This window comes from Dipodomys ordii, unplaced genomic scaffold (assembly GCF_000151885.1).
Source record: "Dipodomys ordii isolate 6190 unplaced genomic scaffold, Dord_2.0 Scaffold127, whole genome shotgun sequence".
Classification (NCBI taxonomy): Eukaryota; Metazoa; Chordata; class Mammalia; order Rodentia; family Heteromyidae; genus Dipodomys; species Dipodomys ordii.
The window spans coordinates 1,034,760-1,054,133 of record NW_012267343.1 but is presented as its reverse complement, the minus strand read 5'-3'; the positions used below and the strand labels follow the sequence as shown (position 1 = coordinate 1,054,133).

At 45.7% G+C, this 19,374-nt stretch overlaps 1 protein-coding gene across 3 annotated transcripts in view; it reads right to left on the bottom strand.

The window, feature by feature from the left end:
- Nucleotides 1–19,374, bottom strand: part of LOC105996167 (N-acetyllactosaminide alpha-1,3-galactosyltransferase) — a 59,794-nt gene that overhangs the window by 35,240 nt on the left and 5,180 nt on the right. For 2 of the 3 annotated variants that reach the window (XM_013030162.1, XM_013030164.1), the window contains exon 1: nt 2,310–2,413. The exons of the other annotated variant lie outside the window; for it this stretch is intronic. The gene's annotated coding sequence lies outside the window, so the exon portion shown is untranslated. Of the gene's footprint in view, nt 1–2,309; nt 2,414–19,374 lie in introns of those variants that run through there. 3 annotated transcript variants of the gene reach the window in all.

Genomic DNA, 19,374 nt, shown 5'->3' with positions numbered 1-19,374 from the left:
TTAGACTCAGCCTGTCTCTGCCCAGTGCTCTCATCTGACTCCTATTTGGCCCCACCTGGTTCTGGGAGGGAGAAGAGAACCACAGCTGTGTGCCTGGGTGGGGTGTGAGGGTGACAGGGTAACCTGCAGGGAGCTGTGTGAGGATCTTGAGGAGTGCCATAATCCCATGTTGCTTAGAGGAGGGCCTGGGCAGGTGTAGGAACTGAACCCCAGTTCTGTCCCTGCTTGGCTTTAGGCCCCAGGCAGCAGCCTGTCTGTGCCTATTTCATTCCTACTCCCCAATGCTGGGGGGTGAAAAGGGGAGACTAATGCTTCTCCTTGTGCACTTGCATCGCAGCACACCCCTCTCCATGCACAGCCAGGCTTAAGAACCCCAGGCAGTTGATTCCCCAGCACTATAGAATATGCTGCAGGAAAGCCAGCCTGGGCCTTTGGGTAGGGGATGGGCACTCTGTGGGGGCACCTGAGTGGCAGGTGAATAGAATCTTAGGCTTTGTGTAGCTGACTGCTGTCAGAAATGCAGAGAATTGAGCTTTAAAGAATCCTTCTTCTTCCTCCCTTGGCCAAAGTACATATGTGTGTGGTGGGAGGCTAGAGGGGTTCTGTGGGAAAGAAGTGAAAATCTGGCTTTTCCTTGTGTTTTTAGTTATTCTCTCTGAGGCAGATACCAACTCCCAGTCCTGGCCTTGTTGCCCCAGGGCCATTCTACTGGCTGCCAATGGCACAGACTTCTAGGTGCCCCAAGAGGAATAAAGAAATACTTGGGTTTAAGTCTCTCACTCTTCATCCACTCTCTGAGGGTTCCACTAGCCCAGTTCCCTCCCAAGTTCGAGGGGGGAGTATTACCCTATTTACAGCATTCGTGCCAGACAGCCTTTCTCTGTTTAAAGCCTTCTAGGGACATGAACCACACCACCGGTGTCACTCTGAGACTATTCTGTTTGATAGAATCAGTGCAGTGTGTGGCTGAGCCCTGCCCCTCAGACCACTATTAATAATAACAAAGCCTATCATTTGTTTATATATTGAACCTTTACTACAGTCAGTGGGCACTCTCCCATTTCCCAGACAGGGCAACTGAGGCTCAAAGGTTCAGAAACATGAACAAGATCAGAGTTGTAGCTCCCCATCTCTATCCACATGAGTGCTATCAACATAGCAGTTCTCTGGAGATAAGGCTCCATTCCCTGCCACACTTTGGGAGTACCTTGCCCACCAGCACCACTTCCACCCACAGACACTGGGTACATTTATGTCCTTACCACTGGGACCAAGTCTACTTCAGGCCCTGAACTGAGTCCCACCCACTCACTGTCTGCTGCCAATCCTGGAGGCAGGAACACATGCACCCAGCCACCAAATACAGCTGCCTGCAGGTCTCAGCTCCTGCCCATCGCTGCCCCATCCCGGCTTGGCCCCAGGTAGAGGGCTCAATGGGTATGAGCTGCTGGAAGTGTGTGTGTGTGTGTGTGTGTGTGTGATGTGTGTGTGTGTGTGATATGTGTGTGTGTGTGTGTGATATGTGTGTGTGTGTGTGTGTGTGTTGAGTTGTCATTTTGTTGGAGCCCAGACTGGAACTTGAGATACTCCTACCTCAGTCTCCTGAGTGCTAGGATTACAGGTATAAGCCAGAGTCTGAAAGTCCAAAAGTCCATAGACTTTTGGAAGATTCAGAGACAGTCTTGCAGGCCTCTACCTCTAACAGGTTACTTCCCTGACTTCTGAGCGTCACCATTTTCAGGCAAAAACAAAACAACAACAAAACTCAGAGGCATAGCAGAAAGGAAATGACTTATCCAGGCAACTCAGCAATGAAATGAAGCCGCTGCCTGGGCCTGGCACCCAGGCTTCCAACATCTATGTGAGACAAGATGCCTCTTACTCATAACACAGGAAATCACTGAGCTGAGGGAAGAGGCTGGGAGGGGAGGAAGGGGGGGGGAGAGGGGGGGGTCACCAGCCATCTTCTTCCTGAGCCTTCTCAATTATGCTTGCAAAAGCCCTGCCCAGTGTTGGCCACATTGCCATTCGTGAATGGTTTGGGGTCTACTGATGATGGTACAGAAAGCCACCAGGAATAGGTGAGCATCGCCTTCAGTGACACAGGAACAGAGGGTGGAGGAGGGGTTGTGTTCAGAAAGACCATCATCAGCCCTGCAGAATATAAAACAGCTCAGTAACAAAGCAAGGCCACCTGAGAGTCGCTCACGCTCCATCTATTGCTCTGCCCTCCCCCTATGAGTGTATAGCTTCCTTAAGGGGGCTTGAGCTCTGTCTGAGCAGGTACTGTGTGTCCCCTTCCTAGTTACCTCCTTCACTGAGCGTTGGCCTTTTGTTCCTCTGAAGATGGCGGCAGACCGCTCTGTGGTGTCTTTCCGTTCCTGTACTTAGCACTCAGGGCTGAGAAGCGGTTTGGGGTTTTACTTCTCTGTGTGGTTTTTAAAGCACCCACAATGGAAAACTTACAGGCTGCTTTGTCTGTGGGACCCAGGCAGGTACCTTGGCTGCCTGAGTTGACGTCAGCAAGCTAGGCACGAAAGGGAACCCAAGGGGTAATTTTTAGTATTGTTCAACCAGATAGTCCCAGCTCTCGTTCATGGTCGGATTCCATTTCCTGGCCCTTTGTGGTTGCTTGGGGAAGGCCATGTGACTATTCTGACTGAGAAGACGGGAGGGGGTCTAAGCACTAAGTTGCCTGTACAAGACTGTCTATGGCTCTCAATCTTTGTTCCACAGAGCACGTTGCAAAGGGTGACGGCGGCATCATCCTAGCCCCTTGAGCAGGGAGTGCAGCCCCCAGATGATCCAATGTGCTGGAATTCACTGGAATAATAAACCTAATCCTGGGCGGGAAACGTGGCTTAGTGGTAGAGTGCTTGCCTAGCATGCATGAAGCCCTGGGTTCGATTCCTCAGTACCACATGAACAGAAAGGGCCAGAGATGGTGCTGTGGTTCAAATGGTAGAGTGCCAGCATTGAGCAAAAAAAGCTCAAGGACGCTGCCCAGGTCTTGAGTTCAAGCCCCAGGACTGGCAAAAAAAAAACACCTAATCCTTTGTCTTGGGCTCAAAGATCTCAGGGCCGTTTGTTACAGAAGCCTAACATAACTCATCCTGACTGCTAAACTGTCCACCTCAGAGAGCAGGAGAGTGTTTACATATTAATTGCCTTCTTTATCCCCTCCTATTTGGTGAGAATTCTCTATCACTAAGAAAAATGGAGTCCAGGACATTTTTCTAATGTAAAGTATACAGGATGAGAACACTGGGCTCAATAGGAAAGGAGTTCTAACAGTTCAATGTGTTTTCTCTGGCCTCCCTTCCTTAGGAAGTAGGAAGATTAGTCATTTGGCCCCACAGGTGGGGGTATGTTAATTTTGTGTCACTGTGGCAAAATACCTGAGATAACCAACTTGAAGAAAAGAGAAGCTGTGCACTGTAGCTTACTCCTGTAATCCTAGCTACTGAACAGGCTGACATCTGAGAATCAACGGTTCAAAGGCAGCCTGGGCTGGAAAGTTCATGACATACTTGTCTCCATCAAAAAGATGGAAATGGAACTGTGTCTCAAGTAGTAAAGCACTAGCTTTGAGCAAAAAACTTCAGGGACAGCTCCCAGGCCCTGAGTTCAAGCCCCAGGACCAGGTATGGAGCCCACACCATTCCTACAAAGCAGATTCCATTATCCTGTCCTACAGATGTTATTGTTGATCCTTCTGATAACTCAAAGAATTTGGATTTAAATACAGGTCTCTCTCTGTTGCCCAGACTGACCTTGAGGCAGAGAGAGAGATGAGAGATGATATTCTTTGCCCATGCTCACATGGCTAAAGGTCAAAGCCAGAATGAATTCAAGTCTGGCTAGCATGGCATCTTAATTCTCACACTGTTCTCTTCTAACCAGATGCAGCTCCACACTTCCTGAGCTTCTGCTGGCTCTCCTCCCTAGAGCTTCTCTTCTGAATTTTTTCACTCTCCCATTAAGTACTATCATTTTTACATGTCTCACATTCCAAATTATGGGCTAAAGATATGGCTCAGCAGTAGAGCACCTGCCTAACAAACATGAGATCTTGAGTTCAAATCCTAGTGCCACCAAAAAGCAAAAAAAAGAAAACCAACCAGATTTAACTCCTTCTGAACAAAGATCTGAATCTCATATGAACATCACAATAATAGTAGCAATCCATTGTAATAGCAACAGCTACAGCACATGCAACTCTTTTTTTTTGCTGGTCATGGGGTCTGAACTCTGGGCCTGGGCACTGTCCCTCAGCTCTTCAGTTCAAGGCTAGCACTATACCACTTGAGCCACAGCACCACTTCTGGATTTTTCTGCTTATGTGGTGCTGAGGAATCGAACCAGGGCCTCATGCATGCAAGGCAAGCACTCTAGAACTGAGCCACCTTCCCAATCCCACATGCAACTCTTTATTAAGGGTGCACAGCATGTATACAAGGCCCATCGCTGTCTGTATTGACTGAGGCCACCCGTCATACCTCCTCCCACTCCCAGGCAGTTCTTAGGGCTCCTTCCCCAGAGTGTGTCAGCAGTAACCTCAAACTCCTGATCATCCTGCCTCAGCCTCCCAACTGCTGGGATTGCAAGTATGCACTTCCAGCTAGCCTGCATTTAACTCTCTAAGTGATTCTAAGGTGCATGTAGTAGGTGTTATGTGTTCAAAATCATGAGTGAATGAATGAATTCGACCTCAGATAAGTCTCTCTCAAGTTATGCACCCTTTCTTCAAAATGAAAGCCTGGTGTTTTTTTAAACTGTGTTTCCAAGACTTCCCCCCAATCTTCCTGACAACCCTCAGAGACCTTGGAGAGAGGAAGTAGGAGGCCCAGGAATCAGGACTCTAATACCATCCATCCTTCACACCATTGTCTTGTTTATCTTCTCTGCTATCATATATCATGTTTCTTTGTGCTATTTTGTTGGCAGTAAGGGTTTCTTGGCTTTAAAAAATAGTTTCAAAATGCTGAATTGGGTGAGCCCCAAGAATTGTCAAGGAGAAATTGAAAGAACTCCTTGAAGTCAATGACTCATTTGTTAGGTTTACTTGAACGAGTATGTACAGAGTATGAAACTATTATCAGAAGCTAATTGTTTATTTCATTGCCCTAAGTTAATGTATTTTGCTCTGACCCCAAAGTCAACACATAGATTAAAAATATAGCTCAGCAATTGTGTAATTCTTACTACACAGTCGTGTGTGTGTGTGTGTGTGTGTGTGTGTGTCTATGCCAATACCAGGGCTTGAACTCAGGGGCTCACACTCTCACTCAATTATCTTGCTTATGGCTAGTGGTCCACTACTCGACCCATGCCTTTAGTCTGGTATTTTGCTAGCTAATTGGAGATGAAATCTCACAGCCCTTCCTGCCCTGTCTGGCTTTGAATCCTGATCCTCAGTCAGATCTCAGTGGCATGAGCCACTGGCACCTAATAATACACAATTTATATTTTTGAAAATAATCTTGTGAAAGAATAAGCAAGGAAGTTATTAAGCAAGATATTAAATTGCACATAGAACTGATACATAAAAAATACTGGTCAAGTATGATGGTTCTTCAAAAATTTAAACATAAAGTGGGAGGCCCTGAGTTGAATCCTCAGTAATAAATACATAAATAATCATAGACTTGCCATGTGATTCAGCAATTCAGCATTACTTATAAACCCAAAAGAATAGAAGGATAGGATTCAGAGGTATTTGTACACCCATGTTCATAGCAGCAGAAAGGTAAAACCAACTCAAAAATATGCTTGGGATAGATAAATGCATAAACACAATGTGGCATACACATGCAGGGAAATATTCTTAGGAAATTCTGATGCATGCTACAACATGGATAAACCTGAAAGTCGTTATATTAAGAGAAATAAGCCAGACATAAGGGCACATTTTGTATGATTCCCCTTATATGGGGTGCCTGGAGTCATCAACGTTATACAGTCAGAAAGCAGAAAAGTGTCTTGAGCCGGGAATAGGGGAGAGGGAAGAACAGGAAGTTACTGCTATATTGACACAGAGTTTCTTTTTGGAATGAGAAGAAAATTCTGGAGATGAATAGTGGTGATGATTGAAACATGATAAGTATATGTAAATACTACTAAATTGTAAACTTCAGGTGGTAAATTCTGAGTTACACAGCTGAGTGCCTATAATCCTAGCTATGCAGGAGGCTGAGATCTGAGGATCCTGATTCAAAGCTAGCCTGGGCACACAACTCTGATACTCTTTTTTTTTTTTTGGTAAGTCATGGGTCTTGAACTCTGGGCCTGGTTTCTGTCCCTGAGCTCTTCAGATCAAGGCAAACAAGCGCTCTACCACTTGAGACACAGTGCCATTTCCAGTTTTCTGGTGGTTAATTGGAGAAAAGAGTCTTATGGACACTCCTGCCCTGTCTTGCTTTAAGCGTGATCCTCAAATCTCAGCCTTCTGAGTAGCTAGGATTATAGGCATGAGCCTGTCTTGTTTGTTCATTTGTCCGTCTTAAGGAGGGTAAGAGAGGGCACGAAAATTGAGGGACAAAGGATGAATAAATGCAGCAGTGGGACACTCACTAGACACTATGTGGAAAATGAACTATACAACTCATGGATGGGATGGGAGAAAAAACTGGGAGAACGCAAGGGAAGGGGTGACACTGTCCAAAAAGAAATGTACTCCTCACCTGATTTATGTAACTATAACATCACCTTTATGGAAACAATTAAAAATTATTTTTAAAAAGCTAAAAGTTAGGGTTGGGAATGTGGCTTAGCGGTAGAGTGCTTGCCTAGCATGCCTGAAGTCCTGGGTTCGATTCCTCAGAACCACATAAGCAGAAAAAGCCTCAAGTGGTGCTGTGGCTCACATGGTAGAGTACTACCCTTGAGCAGAAGCTCAGCGACAGTACCCAGGCCCTGAGTTCAAGCCCTAAAACTAGGAGGAAAAAAAAAAAGCTAGAAGTAGAGGAGCATCTGAAGTGGTAGAGCATCAGCCTTGAGCAAAAAAACTAAGGCGAGGGATGAGGTACTTAGTTCAGACGCTAGTAATAACGTAATTTTTTAATTGTGTTATGTATTTTTTGCCATACTTTAAAAATATTTGCCCAAATTGGAGTCACATAGTACTTATTAGTGAACACTGTACAAGGAGATGATAGAAAAATGATCAGTTCATCCTGTCTCCCTCTCTCCAATAAGAGTATCTTTTGTAATGAGGCAGAATTGTCTTTAATTAAATAAATCTGCTCATTCTTTGACACGCTCCAAATCCATTGTTGATCTTACATATAAATGCAACAAATATTTCTGTTCTTAAGAGAAAAAGCCAAATTCAAGGATACTCACTAAAATATGCTCTAAGCTGCTCAGTCAAAACAAGTGACAGGCAGAGTGATCTTCTTTTTGAAAGACTTGTCATTCTCATCTCTATTTAAATATACTTTGAATAAAAACAGAACCAAAGAAATCTTCTTATGAGCCATCCCAGAAGCTGTCTGGCCTGGAAAGATTCAACCACAAACCAAAGAGAAAAAGAGAAGTTACAGATGAGTGGGCAATGGCCAGTGTGATGTTTGTTCTTTTCTTTCTTTCTCTCTTTCTTTCTTCCCTCCACCCCGCCCCCCAGGACATTAACTCACTGCAGCTGAAAAAGTGACTTTGTCAGTGAATTGCTGACCCTTCTGCTTCAGTGTGGAATTCAGACGCCAGAAGAGTCTCACCATTTGTATTCATTGTAAAGTTTCCTCTAACAACTTCAACTGAAGGTAAATGTTGAATCAGCATTTAAAGAATATTGACTTAAAGGACAGCCAGAGGGTCTGTCTGCCAGGGTGCCCTCTGTTCCACCTTGCCTGGCCGCTGGCTGCCTGCTCTGTTCTCGGCTGGCTCAAGGACAGACAGCAGAATTCTCTGGGAAGGTTTGGGGGAGCTGAAACAAATCTCCTAAATCTCCCATTCCATATATCACAGTGTCCTTAGACTCTGTCCTTCAGGGTTCTGATGTCTCTAACCAATGGGAAAAGGGCCAGTTTGTAGGACCACTGGGAGAGGGGTACCTGTGGTCATGTAAGTAAAATGCCATATTCTTCTGAAATATATGTCTTCATAGGGTGATTAGAGAGAGAGGAAGTTGCCCAAATGTAGTCCATGCTGGGTGTCACTAAAGACACTGAAACAAAGGGAGTGGGGATCAGATCTCCCCCATACCTGGCTCAAGGACTGCAGCCCTATGATTCCCTACCCTGTCCTATGTCCAGCCCCACCATTAGCCATATAGCCCCCTCCATAGGGGCCGTGTTGACATTAGGAGGACAGGACATGGGTTCCAATTCCCAGATAAACGTATTTATCATGTTGATATTAGGAGGACAAGACGTGGGTTCCAATTCCCAGATAAACGTATTTATCAAAGTTCAAGAACATTATGAGCAGTCTTGTTCAAGGTCATAGTTAAGAGATAGCCAGTTTGAAGGTTTTCTGGAGTTCCTTTGGTGTAAGGGAAAAGGGTTGTATAGTTTTAGTTAGTCAATTATCTCCTGCCTCTTTCCTTTAAAAAAAGAAAAAAAAAAGTCAGGCACCTGTATTCCTAGCTACTCAGGATGCTGAGATCTGAGGATCAGAGTTCAAAGCCAGCCCAAGCCAGAAAGTCCATGAGACAGACTCTGATCTCCAATTAACCACCCAAAGCTGGAAGCAGAGCTGTGGCTCAAGTCACACACACACACACACACACACACACACACGGGGGGAAAAAGAGTTTAAAGGGGAGAGGCATGAGTCTTTGGACACTTTGGTTATATATCCCTCAGTGTTCTCACCAGTAAAGTGGGTGGATGGCTTCACCCTTCTCTGGACATGAATGATTATCTTACTTAGATTATTTGATTGACATACACCCCCACAGCACCCACACTAGGCATAAACACCTCAGTCAGCAGTCAGCAGAAGGGGCCATGCTGTATGTTCTATGTTGTATGCTGATTGTGTTGTTATCAGGGCTCTGCCCACAGTCAGTACTGTGATCATAAGGAAACCCAACCTGCTCTGCACCCATGGCTGCTTCCTGCCTCAGTTTCTCTTCTGTGCAACATGGAGAGATAAACTAGGGAATGTTTATCTTTCTGCCATTTCCTACATTCTATGACTTTATAATCGTGAGTTAAAAAAAAAAAAGTGAGTAAAGCTGGGAGCTGGTGGCTCACACCTGTAATCCTAGCTACTCAGGAGGCTGAGATCTAAGGATCAAGGTTCAAAGTCAGCCTTAGCAAGAAAAGCCATGAAACTCTTATCTCCAATAAGCTACCAGAAAACCAGAAGTGGCGCTGGGGCTCAAGTGGTAGAGCACTAGCCTTGAGCTGAAGAGCTGAGGAACAGTGCCTGGGCCCAGAGTTCAAGCCCCACAATTGACCCCCCCCCAAAAAAAAAGTGAAAGAAATCACATTTATGGTTCCAGTAAGTTCTGTAACTAAGGCTATGAAACATTCTCTGGGCTTCAGTTTCCCCAACCACAAAAGGAAAGTTGAGGTGCAATATTCTAGGCTCTTTCTATGGCCAATCAGTGTGATTCTGGTAAGGAAGGTTCCCCTTCTCCTCCCCCCTCACCCAATTCTCCCTTTGGGTCCCAGCACACAAACAGGAAATGTGACCTGGGCAGCCAGCGGATGAGCAGAGCTTGTCGCTCTATGCCTGGCATGGACAGCCTCCAAGGGAACAATGAGTTTCTTACTTCATTTTTCTAGCTAGAGCTTGGTCATCAGCCCCCAGGGCCTTTGTTCACCTCTGCTGGGTCTCCTGGGTCACCACACCCCCTCTAGTGATAGGTGGCCCATAGCATAGAATGGGCAGTTGGACAGACTCAGGTTTTGCAGTGATTGAAGGAGATGGCAGGGCGCTTTAGGGAGGGGGGAGGGGGCGTTCAGGACTCCTGGCTCTAGCCTGGCTCAGTATGAGCTTGGGGAAGCTTCTGCCTCTCTCTGGGCCTGGCTTTTCCCCTTCTCCTTGATGGCTTAGAGATTTTCTTTCTGCAGGGTACTGTGGTGAGGGTATCACTTCATTGCCAGTATCTCAGCCCCCATTTTTCTCCTTACCTGGCCCCCTGGGACATTGCTTAACCTCCTGAGAATTCAGTTTTCCCATTTGTAAAATGTATTCATCCTTATGCCTGATTTTCTGGTAAGACAAGGCCCTTCAAAATGCCCAGCATAAGCCTGGTGACACACACCCATAATCCTAACTACTCAGAAGGCTGAGATCTAAGGATCGAAGTTCAAAGGCAGCCCAGGCTGAAAAGTCCCCATGAGACCCTTAGCTCCAATTAACCACTCGAAAACCAGAAGTGGTACTGTGGCTCAAAGTGGTAGGGCACTAGCCTTGAGCGAAAGAGCTTAGGACCTGTGTTCAAGCCCCACAATCAATACCACCACCAAAAAAGTACCTGGCATAGTATCTTTCTTGTCTTTTCTTTCATGTTTGTGTGTGATGCACGCACGTGCGTGTGTACTTGGACTCAGGGGACTTTTGCTCAGCTTTGTCCATTGGTTGCTATGGCTCTACCATTTGAGCCACATCTCCAATCTGACCTTTTTACTGGTTATGTGGAATTACAGTCCCAAGAAGTTTTCTTCCTAGGCTAGCTTCGAATTTCTATCCTCAGGACCTTAGTAGCATCCTGAGTGGCTAGGATTACAAGTGTGAGCCACAGCAAACCAGCCCAGCATAGTATCTTCAAGTGAGCAAAAAAGTATCCAGTAAGCATGAGCTATTATTGCTTTATGATTTGCTTAATCTGGTCTTCAAATACTTCCCTTTTCCTGTTTGCCCATCTGTGAAGGGGGCACACAGAACCCAGACAGCCCTGTTGGCCCAGCGGAACATATCCCAACCCCAGCCCTCTGAGAAAACAAATCTGAACACCAGGCTGAGCCAAGCAGAGCAGGAAAAGGAAACTGGAGGGGGGAAGGCAGGAAATCCCCTGATGCTGCCCAAAGCACATGGATTAGGGGATTGGCTGCTGCCCCAGTTTCTGGGCACCAAAGAAAGCCACCAGCTGCTCCCCAATTCATCAGTGGAGGAGTGTCTGGCCCATTTTGTGTGGGGGCCTGCAGCGATGAGCAATCAGAGGCTGCAGAAGCTGATGGCTCTTGGTTTGGTCTCTGATCCTACTTCTGCTCCAAGCTTCCAGAAAAAGGGACAGTGCACAGATATTTCCATGAACCCTGCTGGCTTCCGTATTCTCACTTGCAAAGTTGCTGACTCTCCACTTAGAATAGTTGGGTTCAAGATTTTTCAACCTTTTTGTTTACGTATGCCAGTACTGGGGCTTGAACTCAGGGCCTGGGCATTGTCCCTTAGCTTTTTCACTCAAGGCCAGCACTCTACCACTTAAGCCACACCTATCCGCTGGTTAATTGGAGATAAGAGTCTCAAGGGTTTATGTGCTTGAGCTGGTGAACCACTATCCTCAGATCTCAGCCTCCTGAATAGCTAAGATTACAGGCATACGCTAGATTTTTCAACCTAATAATGGTACAGAAATCATTTGATGCATGCCATAAAGCTCCAATTTTGATCATTTTTCTGGGCTAAGCATAACCGGTATGGATCTGTCATGTGCATGTGACGCTGGGCAGCAACAGCCCTGCAGTCCTGAGAGGACACAGGTAACACTACAGTGGGCTACGCTGCTAACCCAGGATGCTCCATGGCTTAGGAGCATCCGATGCATTTTCCATGTGTGATGTTTTCAACTTACAATTGGCCGACCTGGGTGCAGCCCCATCAGAAGTAGGGAACCATCCATGTCTGCCTTGTCAGCAGCTGGGAGAATGAAAGCTAAAGGCTATCAGTGATATCTCTCAGGGCAGTACTTCCTGGGGGGGGCGAGGATGGGGGGGGAGGGCCTGCAGACAGATGATTGTTGGTTCCTCCATGAGGAAGCACAGAAATGGAGTCATGCAATTTTGCTGCCTTTGACCAAAATACCAATGCCTGGAGTATTAAAAATAAAGGAAGAAACGTGTTATATAAACCAGTCCAGGTGCCGGTGGCTCACATGTGTAATCCTAGCTGCTTAGGAGGCTAAGATCTGAGGATATCAGTTCAAAGGCAGTCCAGGCAGACAAATCAGAGTGATTCTTATCTATAATTTGCAAAAAAGCTGGTGTGTCTCAAATGGTAGAGTGCCAGCCTTGAGTGAGCAAGCTAAGGAAGAATGTGAGGTTCTAAGTTCTATCTGCAATGGCAGCGTGCGTGCGCGCATGCACACACACACACCATACACCACACACACACACAACACACATAACAGATTTAAAGTAGGATACAAGGGAGAAGTAGAACCGTGTTCTGCCTCCTGGGGCTATGTTCAAGTTGGAATTGTGAGTCTACTTTGCTAGAGCCCTGTGCCTTAGCCAAACGTTCTCCTAGAACCTCATATACCTTACCCAGGGACAAAGGAAATGGGCCACAAACCATCTGGGGGTGCTGAAAAATGGAGTCTTTGGAATTTTTAGAGGGCCAGCCTCCTAGTCTAAGCACAACCCTGAAGAGAGGGCCAGGACCAACCACAGAGACCAGAGGGAAGTCATTTAGACCTCAGTATGAAATAGCTGCCTAGAGAGGAAAAGAAGAAAACTCACAGCTTAAGAGCCAGTGTCCCAGCTCCCAGCCTCCAAGCTGCTGTGGATCTCTGTAACCCAGGCAATATGGAAACGATGTCTTCATCAGGTAGAGACTTTTTATAGCTGAAAGGGCTCTCTGTTTAAATCCTTGTCATTTACACATAAAGAATCAAGGCTCAAGGAAAGATGAGGGCTGAGAACCTTTGAAGGTTCCTTGCCCTATCGCCATTCATCCATTCAATCGATCAACCTATGCTTGTTGAGGACCTACTATGTGCAGGCCAGTACTAGAGTAAGCACTGGAGATAGCCATAAGTGAATGAATAAATGAAAGGTTGTAAAGCAATAGATCTGATGGACTTGTGGAAAATGACTCAGGATGGAGAGAGCGGAGGACTCTGCCCACCTGTCTTTGCAAGCTCATACTGTGCTGGAATTGGTTCATGCTTACTTGCATGGGCCAATTATATATTTTTAATTTTTTCCTCAATTGACACATATGATTGTAGATGCTCATAAAGTACAGTGTGATGTTTTGACAACATCAAACTTTATACAGTGGCAATTACATCATAACCATGTGTACAATGTGCAATGATCCAATTGTAAAATGCTCAGGAATTTGGCAAACCCAGTTGTTAAAAATCCAGTGTGATAATTTTTACGATTCAATGAGCTATACTTGGAAACAAAGCTAGTAAAAGTTCATTATTTCCTAACCATCATGTTATATCCTCCTGAGGTTACTGTTAATCTGTTGTATCTAGGCAGTGTAGAAAATATCATATGAGGGTACTAGCCTGCCCAGCTTTTCCCATCTCCTCAGGAACTGGAATATTTACACCATAGAAATTGGCTTTTGATGAAGAGCTAGCCACCAAAACCTCTGTTAACACAAAGAAATAGGAGAGGAGGGAGGTGGCTGAACTCTCCTGGGGGCCGGAACAGTCACGTGGTTGTGGGCTTTTCCTCCTCTGCTGTTAAGTTTCTGCCCCAGGACTGCAAAACCAGAATGCCTAAGTAGATCTGTCTGTCTGTCTGCCAAGGAAGTGCTCTCTTCAACAGAATATAGCAAAGATGAGGACTCCCTTGATTATCTGTGTACTTTTGGCAAATTAAATCCTATTTTGAAGTATCTTGGGGAAGTAAAAATGAAAAAAGAGCCTTGCTGAGAATCTCTTTGCACATAGCACGTATGGCTGCTCTTTGGATTCCTCTAGGTTGTGTGATCTTGGGTTTCCTTCCTCTGAGGGTATAACTAGGGAGTGATAACATAACTAATCCACTAGCAGTAACAATGGCAGCAACCACCACTTGCCAGCACCGTGTGCCAAGTACTTGACAGTCATCTCTCAGTCTACAGGAGCATGCTAAGGCCCAGTGTTTTGGTGACTTGCTCCAGGGCAGTCTTACTTCTGAAAGTTCACCAGATTTATTCCCACTCTGTGATCTTCTTTAGACCTACAGAACTCAGTAGTGCTATAAGGTCCCCATGTCAGGCAACATTTATGGACTTGGTGGCTGCCCAATTGGTGTCCTGAGATCTCCATCCCCCACCAGAACAAAACAAGACAAGTGCTCCCCTGTTTATCTGTGCACACCTGGAATGCAGAGAGAGACCCAGGCATCGGCCACTTAGTGGCTCTGCAGACTAAGGAAGCTATGGGAAGGCAGACACTGGTCAAGGGTTATTCACAGAAGCTCTCGTGGCAGCAAAGTGACAGAATTAGTTCCTAGACTATCATAGTGTTCTGCTTAGTTTACACTGGTTCTAGCTGTCTAGCTTTTTCCATCCTTCCCAGAGACACTGTGAGCTAGGATCAAATCTCCTCTGAAGGCATGCCTTTTCTGCCTCTGGGAGCTAGAGTCTCCCCCAATTGCTTATAACTGATTCATCATCTCCTGAGCTTCACAGTGGCGTATTCACTGTGTGGACCCTGAGCATATCCATGGCAGATTTCCATACAGGTCACAGAGAAGATTCTTAAGCATTCCATTCAATTGGCCTTTAGAAATAGTCATTCTTGTCAGAGCATGATGGTACATGCCTGTAATCCCAGCACTGGGAAAACAGAGGCAAGAGAATCAAAACCAGATCTGCACTACAAGCCACCTAGATAGATCCTTTTTCTTGCCTTTGCGTAATAGCAAAGGGCCCCTCAAAAGGAACCCAACCCCTAATTTTGGAAGCTTGGCTTTTCCCACAGGCAAGTTCCTCCTGGGGACAGCTAGCCTAATCACTGGAGGACTTGTGGTCTCCAGGAGGCGAGAGGAAGACAAGCAGCTGCTCCTCTGACACGGCTTACTCCAGCGTCACCCCACTGGGCGGCTGCCCTTTGCCCCAAGTTTGTTCCTTCCTTTGTGTTCCTCTGTGCCACCATGCAGCCATAGTGGGTGGGTGGTTCTCATGACTTCTTCCTCAGCCTGGGAATGTTCTTTGTCCTCAGGGTAAAGGTCAAGACTGCAGGCTTCCCTGCCCCCACCCCAGTCCCAGTACACACACCAACCCCCAAACTTTTTGGTGGTTCTCACCAACAATTAGCCATTTTCCTGCTGTCTCCCAAGCTAGATTCTCCCCCCCTACCCCCCCGCACTGTTCTTGGCTAGATATGTAGTCCAGTGCTTAGGAGGGTCTCTATTGATCCTGGATGAATGAACGAATACATTTAGGAATGGCACCATGAATGTTCATGACTGCCTTAATTCACAGCTCAATTTTCCAGAGAAGGTACATCTTCTAGAACCTCAATTCCTGGTGCCCAAATTATCAGCAGGGAGCTGGAAATAGCAGCTGCTTCTTCTATGTTTTTGGTTTGAAAAACCATTACCTGTGCATTTGGACATCTGCATGTCTTTCTGCTTAACTGTTAGGTGTTGCTCAAAGTTGGTTCCGTTTGTGTGCTGTACCATTTGACTGACAGGGAAGTTGAGTCTCCCACAACACCTCAGCTGGCAGCCCCAGAACTGGGTGCTAGCTACATGGTTACTTCAGTTCTAGCCCAGATTTCTTTCTAGTGTCCCACCCACAAGGACAGCCTACTTCAGGACCTTTAAAGCAAGGCTGCCAAGGGGGAGTGCACTCAGTCTTAAATGGAATGAAAACTCATTAAGAACTAAAGAGCAGCCCTCCCCTGTCCCCAGCCTCTTTTGGTGACAGCTTTACTCTCTCTCAGGTTGATCTCCATCAGTATGGCATCAAGCAAGAAAGCTTTCCCTGACCCCCGACCCCAATGAAAGTCACTGTAGCTACCTTCCCTTCTTGAAGCCACCAGTAGATCCAAGCCACCCTGCTGAGAGTCCAGATATGACTTTATTCCCAGTAGGCACTGGCCTATAGCCAGCCCATAGCACTCTCAGTCTCAGTTTCCCCATGTGTAAAATAAGGAAATAAGTCCTTCTTTACAGATCTCATGGGGCTTTTGATTCTCAGATGAGGTCAGTATCTGATCTCACTTCTCAAACTGCCAACTAATGTAGAAAATTGTAGTTCTAACAGTTCTGTATTTGTCTGCTTTCCCCAAGATCTCTCTATCAACCCACAGTCAGCAGACCCCTCCCAGGGGCCCTTCTCTCTGTCCAGCCCCCTTACCACACTTCCCAGAAGCCTTTTCTTTCTTCTGGCTTACTTCACTTAATATAAATTTTTCCAAGTCTTTCTATTTCTTAACAAATGGAAATGGTGTCATTCTTTCTGATGGAGGCATAGAATTCCATTGTGCGTATATACCACATTTTCTTGATCCATTCATCTATTGAGGGGCATCTGGGTTGGTTCCATGTCTTAGCTATGGTGAATAATGCTTCAATGAACATAGTTGTGCTGGTAGCTTTAGAATGGCCTTGTTTCTCAGCTAGGTTTTGCTCGAAGTGTTCTTCTCCAAGGCTTTGCTCCATGCATTTTCCTGCTATCCACATCTTCTAATCACACATGGCTTTGGAAAAGAACCACGAGAAATGCATGCCTGCCACCCACGTCCCCTGTGACTGTTGCATGGTGATTCCCCAGGTCACTGAAATACAAGCATGAGGCATGGGTTTCCACCCCTGCCTCCCTTGCCTCCACTTTATAAGGTTGTCTTTGGCAATAAAAGGTAGCATAAAGGTCTCTAGAACACAGGTCTAGGAAACTCCCCAGCCATCTGCTCTGTATGTCACTGAGCTTTGTGGTACCACACTGATTTGGGGACAGCTTTTAGCCAGAGACTGAAAAAAAAAAATCTATTTTTGTTTCCTCTTTTTAGAACTGCAAGGCCTTTCAGATGTAATTCTGGATTGAATATGTTGTTCATGGATGATCACTTTACCTACACAATCCATGGACTAAATCACATTACTCTGGACTTTCCAAATGACCCCAACCAACTTCCCTCACAGGAGCAAAAGCAGTGCTCCCAGCAGCCAATCTTGGGCACAGGCAGCGCAGTGAGGTGCCTGCCTTAGGTCTGACAGTCATCAAGGACTCATCAATGGCCCTCTGAGGCCAAAGTGGCCATCAGAGTATGTCAGGTAAAGAACTCTGAGATCATGTGAACAGTTATCCTCAGGATCTAGCAGCACACAGCCGAGGAAGGAAGATAAATGTGGCAGAAATGTAGCTGGGCTGTCAGCTACAAGAGGCTTATTGTGCTGGTGGCACCGGAGGGAATGGCTAACTGGTGCAGTACAAGATGAAGAGTCTGCCTTCACTGAGACAGTGACCCCTAAATTGGGTCTTAAAGGATCACTAAGAGTCTGCAGGTGAATTTGAATATCCCAAGCAGAAGGAGCAGCATGGGACAAAGAGTTCCAGAACCTGGAAGCAGAAGTTTGAAGAGGCAGAGTGAAGAGGGCAGGGGGAAACTTCAGGGTACCTGGACACAAGCTGATACCTGAGGTTGGTGGCAGCCTTGATAAGATCAAAACACTCAACCAACTTGTTTGCCAAGAAGACTTCAGATGCAGTGACAGAATAACTGGAGAAGACAAGACTGGGGAGAAGACAGTAGCTGGGGTCCACTTGGAAAGGGGTGTCCCTGAACCAGCAGCAAGGGGAGAGGGGAGAACTGAGTCTAAAAGGACTATCTAGAGAACTGGTGGAGATAGAGGAGTGAATATACTAGGCCATAGATTTGATAGTGGGGAGAGAGGGTGCTGCAGTTTGGGTAAGTGTTCCTCAAAGGCCCATCTGTTACAGACTTGGTCTTGAACCCCTGGTGCTGTTGGGAAGGGGTACAACCTTTCAGAGGTGCGGCCTAGCTTCCAAGGAGGAAGTTAGGTCATTGGGAGCAGGGCCTAAAAAAGGGTATTGAGATCTTGGACTAAGGAACCCTTTTATGCTTCTTAGCACTATGAGGTGAACAGCTTTGCTCTACCGCATACCCCTGCTGTGACATTCGGCTGCAAATCAATGGAGACAATCTACCAGCCATGGAGTGACACCTCCAAAAACATAAATCTTTCCAGCTGGGTGCTAGTGGCTCACACCTGTAATCCTAGCTACTCAGGAGGCTAAGATCTGAGGTTCACAGTTCAAAGCCAACCTGGGCAAGGAAAACCTGTGAGACTCAACTCCAATTAACCACTAGAAAACTGGAAGTGGCACTGTGGCTCAAGTGGTAGAGCGCTCGCCTTGAGCTGAAGCGCTCAGGGACAATACCCAGGCCCAGAATTCAAGCCCCACAACCGACAAAAAAACAATCTTTTCTTTCTTCTTAAGCTGATTATCTAAGGTATTTTTATTTCAGTAATGGAAAAGTAACTTGACACAAGTGGGAGAAAGAGGGAAAATAGGAGATGACTCCCAGAGGGATATATTTGTAAAGATATAGACACCTGAAAGAACATTACCATGTTTGAACAATTATCCCAGAAAGTAGGCTGTGTGATGGGGATTGAGTTGGAGAGACATGTCTCATGGGATTATAGTAGTGTCACCTTATCTGTGATTCTGCCTTTTGAACTTTCAGTTACCCCATATCAGCTGTAGTATGAAAATATTACATGGAAATTTCCACAAGTCATAGGTTTTCAGTTGGGCGCCACTTTAAACAGTGTGATGGAATCCCACCCCATGCCACTCTGTCCAAGCCCATGACTTGAACCATCCCTCTGTCTAGTGCTTCCCCACTGTATATGTTACCTACCCTTAGTCACCGAGTAACAAGAGGGACCAAAATAAAATAAAATAAGAACACAGGGCTATCTGAGGTTTCAGAGAATCCACTACGAGTCTCACAGGTATCTCCCACAGAGAAGGGACTCCTGAACTAACAAACATATCTGGTCAATTGGATTCTTGTTTCCAAAAATTCATTTCCTGCAAAAAGCAAAGTAGATATCTCTTCCTAGTTGACTCTAAACTTTGTCATACGACTGGTAGTGACAATGGAAAGTAGGAAAAAGTGACAATATGCCAGTGCAGAGTGAAAGATTTTAAATATATCAGGCCATCACTTCATGCTCTAGCTTTTACCTTGCTGATATATATGTTGATATATATTTTATATGTGTGTATGTATGAGATATACACATATACACAAATATACATATATATATACATAAACACACACACACATACACAAACACAGGCCTTAACCTGGATCCCAGAATAAGAAGATACTTGGGGCAAAACTTCTGCCTAGCTTCACCTAGGCAGAGCCACAAAACCATGAGTCACATGATATTAGCTTTGTAGGTATTATGTGAACAATACATAAATAGCTTAAAAGCCAAGCATGTATTTTTTGCCATGCAGCAAGACTACAGCAGAAGCTAACTG